The sequence below is a fragment of the Nicotiana attenuata genome, unplaced genomic scaffold (assembly GCF_001879085.1).
Source record: "Nicotiana attenuata strain UT unplaced genomic scaffold, NIATTr2, whole genome shotgun sequence".
Lineage (NCBI taxonomy): Eukaryota > Viridiplantae > Streptophyta > Magnoliopsida > Solanales > Solanaceae > Nicotiana > Nicotiana attenuata.
The window spans coordinates 246,169-254,267 of NW_017670807.1; positions in this window are offsets into that span (position 1 = coordinate 246,169).

Here is an 8,099-nt window from a genome sequence, read left to right on the forward strand (position 1 = left end):
TATATATATATATATATATATATATATATATATATATATATATATATATATATATATATATATATATATATATATATATATATATATATAGCGGAAAATAAACTAGAACAAATAATTTAAAGCTGAGAAGGGGAAACATGCTTCGAGGAATAACAGATAAAACGGAATCTCAAGAGAATTATCAAGAAACCAAACAAAATTCAACTCCTATCAAGGATAAGGAAAACAAAGGCGATTTACACTTTCAGTTCACATCTCGTTGCAGGCGTGCAACCCGATCCCATTTCTCATATCTCGTGGTAGGCGTACCACCCGATCTCATTTTTATTATATCTCGTGGTAGGCGTACCACCCGATCCCATTTCATTATATCTCGTGGTAGGCGTACCAACTGATCCCATTACATCATATCTCGTGGTAGGCGTACCCACCCAATCCCATTACATCATATCTCGTGGTAGGCGTACCACCCGATCCCATTTACAAGCCAACACAAAATCACAAGGAGCTCCTGCAAGGGAACAAAGCAACATAATAACTTCCCAGCAAGGGAACAACAATATCAAGACAAACATCCCGGCAAGGGAGAATCAGCTATAACCAATCCTAACTCAACTCCTACTCAGCTCAATTAATACCAACACTCAATCATAAATAAAATCTACGAAGATAAACTAAATCTTTGCTCAATATCGAAAATCATCAATTATAGCATCCGTAGTAACATTTAAGTACACAATATCTATCAATTCAAGACTCACGGTCATGCTTGACACCAACGTATAGATACTCGTCACCATGCCTATGCGTCGTACTCAACAAGAAGCAATTAGAAAATAGGACACAACTCCTAATCCCTCAAGCTAAGGTTAGACCAGACACTTACCTCAAACTTCCACGGCCAACTCAATCCTCAAATACTGCCTTTTCCTTACGAATTTGGCTCCAACACAATCGTATCTATACATAATCGACTTAATAATATCAATAAATGCTAAACAATCCAATTCCAATGTTCAATTATAGCTTTTTAATCATTCTTCCCAAAAACCCAGAAATTGACCCCGGGCCCGCTTGGTCAAAACACGAGGTTCGGACCGAAACTCGATCACCCATTCACCTACGAGCTCGAATATGTAATTTGTTTTGAAATCCGACCCCAAAACGAGGTCAAATTCCCAAATAATCAAAAAGCCCCAACTCTACCCAATTCCTCAATTTACTACCATTAAAACCCTAAGATTGTTGATAAAAGTTGATGAAATACATTAGATAATTGAAAGAAATCAGTTAGTGAGTGCTTACTTGTGATTTGGGAAGAAAATCTCTTGAGAAAATTGCCCTAGTCTTCTATTTTTTGTGAAAGTTTGAAAGAAAATCGCTGAAGTTATGTTTTTAAAAAGATTCACTGCCCGACTTCCGCATCTGCGCTACCGCATGTGCGGAAAAATTGCCTTTTCTGCGGAAATGGCTAGGCCCCGCTGGGGCCGCACCTGCGAGAAAAGACCGCATCTGCGGATAATTGTCTGCATCTGCGAAAAATTCCGCACGTACAATGTACCTCTCGCACCTGCGGCCAAAGGACCGCAGGTGCGGTTACACCAGAACTGGTGCAACAGCAGTGTTTCTGCAACTTTTCTTAAGTCCAAAACTTCCCGAAACACATCCGAAACACACCCGAGCCCTCGGGGCTCCTAACCAAACACACGTACTAACTCAACAACATCATACGAACTTATCCTTGCGATCAAATCACCAAAATGACCTCAATAACAACGAATTAAACCTCAAAATCAAAGAATTTTTCCTCAAACCTCATAAAACATCAACTTTAGCAATTTAGGTCTGAATCACGTCAAGTGACATCCGTTTTTCACCAAATTTCACAGAATCATCTTAAATCATATATAAGACCTGTACCGGGCGCCGGAACCAAAATACGGGCCCGATACCAACATGTTCTAATCAAATTTCATTTCAAAATCCTTTAAACAATTTCAGAAAATAATTTTCTTTAAAAATTTATTTCTCGGGCTTGGGACCTCGGAATTTGATTCCGGGCATACGCCCAAGTCCCATATTTTCCTACGGACCCTCCGAGACCGTCAAATCACGAGTCCGGATCCGTTTACCAAGAATGTTGACCGAAGTCAAATGAATTCATCTTATAGTCAAAATTTATCATTTTTCACAGATTTTCTCATTTAAGCTTTCCGGCTACACACCCAGACAACACACGCAAATCGAGGTGAAGATAAGAGAGGTTTTCAAGGCCTCGGAAATATAGAATCAAATTTAAAAACAAGTAATGGCCTTTTGGGCCATCACACCGTTGCACGTGGTTTTTCAAGTCTTCATCTCTAAACAAGTCAAAAATATTTAGGATTAGAAAATTTAGTAAGGATCACACATGTTCGACGAGGGAAAGATTGTTTACACAACGTGTAGCTACTGCTCCTGTTATTGGAAGAATTATTTGTGATAAATATGTTGATCCTAGAACATTATACACTGAAAGGACATAAATGAAAGACATGAAAAAAATATTATGGTATTGACTTAAGCTACTGGAAGGCAAATAGATCAAAGCAAAAAGCCCTTCAGTTTTTGAGAGGAGACCTGAGTGAGTCGTATGCAAAGTTGCCGAGCTACTTATATATGTTGATGCATTCCAACCTCGGGTCAGTTGTGAGTTTGAGAAAATCGGATGAAGGACACTTCATGTATGCTTTTGTCGCATTATATGCATCAATTAAGGGATGTGAATTTGCAAGCCTATTGTTGTGGTTGATGGAAGCTTCCTTAAAGCAACGTACAGAGGAATGCTACTCACAGCTTGCTCGCAAGATGCTGGAGGTTTGTTCTAGAAAAACTCTATTGTATTTCATTAACATATTCATGTATATCGATGTATCTCTTTGTATATCAGAGTATACGTATATGTATAAATGTTGTGTGTATAGCCATTTATACTTATATATTTATTTTAAATCTATGCATATCTACTAAACATCCATATGTATTTACCCCCCACCCCCACCCCATCCAGCGCATGTATGTTATTGTAGAATATTCCATATTGATGTGTGCATATACTATACACTTAATAAATAGAATATATTTGTAATAAGTGTTGATACCCAATTTTCCCTCACATTTTTAAATATATATATTTACCTTCAAAATAGTGCATATGCATCATCATTTGATTTATAAGCATACACAAATATTTTTCATAATTTTTAAAGGCTCTAAATTAATTTATTTCTGATTTTATTATATAAATATCTAATAATTATCCTTTATATGATTTTTATGATGATTTAATCATCTAAATTTACCATTTATGCCAACATAGTATTTAAATATTTTTCAGTGCATTTTTATAATTACATTTGCATTTTAAGGCTAAATTGCATATCTTTGCAATAATAGCCCATATTAACATTATTTATGCAGAAAATAATTTTTATATTTTTAAAATATTAAGTAATTATTTTGTATCATTTCAGTGCACAGATGATATTTTTGTTATTTATTTATTATTTTTTGTAAATTATTTATTTGTTAAAATTGGGTATTTAAAAACTAGCCTAAATTCCTACCCAAATTCAAACCTAAAACTACCCAATACAACAGCCCAATACCCTTGGCCCGAAACCCATTAGCCCAGTCCCATACCCATTTTTTATACCCGACCCAGGACCCTTTAAATCAGGACTGTTGATCCCTAAAATCAACGGTCCATGTTATATCTTCCCCTTTAAGCATAACCAAACCCCTAACCCTAATCATTTTACACCCCCTGCCACCAGAACACTCTCGTCTGTCATCTCTCAAGAACCATATCCCACCGCCTCACCAAAATTCTCTCCTAGTCCCGTTTCTAATGGGATTTTCTTCCCATTCATTTACCATTTCGATATGTTTTCATTATTGGGTGATTCTCTACGGTGTTACCTAGTACTTGCCTAAATATGGAAAGTATTCTTACTCTAATTCTGTCCTATTTGACTTTCGTCTCTTGAATCTGGACGATATGAGTCCACACACGCTTATTTTGTACCGTGTGAGTCCGATTTGTTCGTATCTTGCTGATTCATACATAACCTTAAGGTTAGGGTTTACAGATCTTCTTTGATTCGGACCAAAATTGGTCCAAGCCTTCGATTTTAAATATTATTTCGTCTATATTCACCCTATTATACGTAAACTTGTCTATTTCTGTCGATTTTTTTTACTTACCCTAAATTAGGGTTTCAGACCTTTTTAAAATTAGACCAAATCTGACTCGATTTTCTAATTTTGTATAGATTTCTGTCTATGTTCATCTCATTTTATGCAGCATGTGATTTTTACGTTTTTATTTCCGTCAATTTGTGTACTATGCCTAAATTAGGGTTCTGGAATTTCCTCTCTTCCTTACTGATTTCGATTGTTTTCCTTTCTAGTGCTTGACTGATAGTTTTTCCATATTTATGTGTTAATCTCTGCCACTATATAAACCCCTCCCCCATTCCCCTTTAGACAAACTGGAAAATCATTATAACCTCACTAGATCTAAAGCTTTACTCTTTCATTCTATATTGTGGTCTTGGCCGGCTGAAAGCCAAGGCCATTGAGTTCTGGGTTCTTACTTTTCATTGACGATTCAGAACACTGTGGTTTCTATTCTTTTCTTGCATCTCTTGTTTAACTGGTGAGTTACTTAACTCTCACAATTTCATCCTTATGTGTTCTCATCTCTGAATCTCTGGTTTTAACACGTTCCTGGTTTGCTTTTAAGCATCACTCTGCTAACTCTTGCATCTACTCACTCTTAATGCTACTAGTTCTAAGACTATCTATGCCTAATTGGGTAATCTGAACTTCTTTAGGGCCTATTCAGTTAGTGTATTTACTCTTGAATGCCTATGAACTTGTTTATTCACCTACCCCCCTCCCCCCCGAATCCCTGTAGTAGTCTGTGTTGAGACTTTCAGTGTTAGTCATTGTAGACATGTAATTTTTGACCCTCCCCGAGAAAATTATGAAAATATTTTCTTTTATTTAGGTAACTAATATTTTATCTTGTTACTTTTAGTTTATCTGCCTTTCATAAAATTACAATATATATATATATATATATATATATATATATATATATATATATATATATATATATATATATATATATATATATATATTCCACTTTGTTTTCAAAATATTAGTATTTTTGGTAGGAATATTATTTTAATTTTGCGATAATTTTAATCTAGTCCTATTTTATTTTTAGTATGATATTTGAAAAACACCAAAAATAGTTTCATATTTTATATATAGTTTCATTTAATTAATTAGAATTAATTTTTATTTAATAGTACACATTACTTCACACCCCCAAATATAAGCCTAATATTCCCCAAAACCTAACCCTAATATAACTCCCCAAACCGCCCCCTCTCTACACGCTTCTGCTCGTCGCCAACACCCCAAAATTTGCCGGAATAGTCATTTTTACGGTGTCCACGTGCTCATGGTCCCCTCTTCTCTTCTCTCCTTCTTCCACGTCACACATTTCGTACCAAGCCTCATCATTTTCATGCGTTTTCTTGCTCTCCAAGTTCAAATCGAATAAATACAGGCCGTAGATTGAATCAATGTCAATCTAGACCCTCCATTCAATTTCGAACTACAAAAGAGAGAAATCAGAGGAGATAGAAGGCCTGGACAGAAAAATCGTAGAAAAATTAAAAAAAAGAAGCTCTTGTTCTTTCTTGGGGATTTTTCTGGAAAACTAGGAGAAAACTAGGGTTTTAGGGGTTGTTTTGGATTTTTTCTTTCTTCTTTTGCCTTTTCGTTTGAGATTTTGCCAGCAAAAAAAGAAAAAGAAAAAATGCATCAGTTCTGTTTTTCTTCTTAGTTTGAAATCAAGAGTCAAAAAAATAGTGGAAAAAAAGGATTCTGTTTTCTTCATTTCTATTTTGGATCTGGAATTCAACTATGGAGTTTGATTAAGGTTTGCCGTGGAGTTGAAGCTATTGTTCGAGGTTAGCTCTTGGTTCCTTTTAAGTCTCAGATTTCAGTAGCTGTTTTTCCTTTCAAGCTCGTTGCCGAGTTTTCTGCTGCTTGTACCACATTCGAACATCAAGGGATAATCGAAATTTCAGTTTTCAGGTTCATACCTCATCCTTTACTGCTTTTATGTGGATCCAAGTATGATAAGTGCTATGTTAATCTGATTTATAGAGTATTTGAGAATCGGTTCGAATAAGTTAACTGAAATTGATTTGAGTGATTTACCTTCTATGCTTTGGATGTTCTTAGCTTCCATTATATGTTGAAGTATCTTTTAAGTTCAGATTTGTTTAGTTTAAGATGACCGAGTCGTTGGCTGCGTTTTTGTAAGTTTGTCTCGTTTGTTTGCTAAGTTTAACCCGAAACAAATTCGAAGCTTTCTAGTGGTTATTCATCTTTGTAGAACTGGTTCATTAGTTCGTGAATGGTAATTGAGCTTGAATCTGTTTGGTTTGTTATGTTTTGATCAAGGTCAGATGGTTGTGTTACTGTCGAGTGGATCATGGCCCATTAGTGTGCTTTTCTTGGTGTTACAGTATGATCATGTCCATGTTTTGGCAGTTTGAAAAGTCAGTGATTCTAAATTGGGATTATGGTTCTGTTTCTTCTATTGTTATGACTTAATGCTAGGTTAACTTGTGTGCTTGGTTCATTCTTAAACTCGTGAGTCGACACACACTTAGCTTCACTTGTAGGCCACAGAAGTTAATGTTCATGTTCACGAAAGTCATGTCTAGACAGTCTGGATGCTTTGACGTGAATCCTTCGTCATTATTCTTCAAGTTCGTCGTGTTTAAATGTCATTAGAAGGTATCATTGGTGTCATGAAGTTTGAGAGTTTTTATGTCTTGAAATGAGAACTCGAGTTGAAGTCCTTCTCCTGCTCAAAAATTTGTCTGCATTGTTACTGCTGCAAGAATTCTGCTCTTTTGAGCTGCTGATGTAACGACCCGACTGGTTGTTTTGAGCAGTTGCCTCGATAGTTTGAGGTCTCGAGTAGCTTCATATTATGCGAATCGACTTGCGTGCGCAGTCCAGGCGTGAAACCGGAAAGCTTTTATGTGAAAATATGAAAAAAAAATAGTAATTTTTAGAGTTAAAATTTGGTTTTTAGTTGACTTTGATCAACATTTTTGGTAAACGGACCCGGATCTGTTTTTCGACGAACCCGGGAGGTCCGCGGTAAAATATGGGACTTGGGCGTATGCCCGAAATTGAATTCCGAGGTCCCTAGCCTTAAAAAACAATTTTTGAAGAAAATTATTGTGCTGGTTTTTAAAGGAAATAAAGAAATGAATTAATGTTTGAACTCATTGGTATCGGACCCGTATTTTGGTTCCGGAGCCTGGTACAAGTTTGTTATGATATTTAAGTCCTATCTGTAAAATTTGGTGAAAACCGGAATTTATTTGACGTGATTTGGACGTCCGGTTGAAAAGTTAGAAAATCATGAGTTTTGAGGTTAAATTCATAGTTTTTATGTTATTTTGATGATTTGATTGCACGAGAAAGTCCGTATGATATTTTTAGACTTGCGTGCATGTTTGGTTCGGAGCCCCGAGAGCTTGGTGAGTATCGGATAGGTTTAGGCTATATTGCGCTTGTTTTTGGATGCTTCATCGTCGTTTCTTCAATCAAAAATAATACCACATTGAGAAAATGAGATCCAAATTCAGTTTTGTTTGAACCATTAGATCTGTATCAAAATTATGGAGCCATAGGAAAAAGAATCATCGAATTTGGACATCGTATGAGGATGTTATGCTCATTTTCGTGTCAGAAAAAAATGCTGGTTCTGGTATGGTCGCAAATGCGAACTTTTTATCGCATTTGCGATGCCCAGTTCGCAAATGCGGCTTTTGCAAGCCCTCTGTTGTTCGTAATTGTGAGGTGTTCGCAAATGCGAACCCTGGGTCGCAAATGCGACATCTGAGACCTGTTAAGTGAGGTTTTTGACGAGATTTTCACCCATTTTTCAATTTTCTCAAGCCCTAAACCTCCATGGGCGATTTTACAAGGACCCAAACTTCTCCAAATCATTG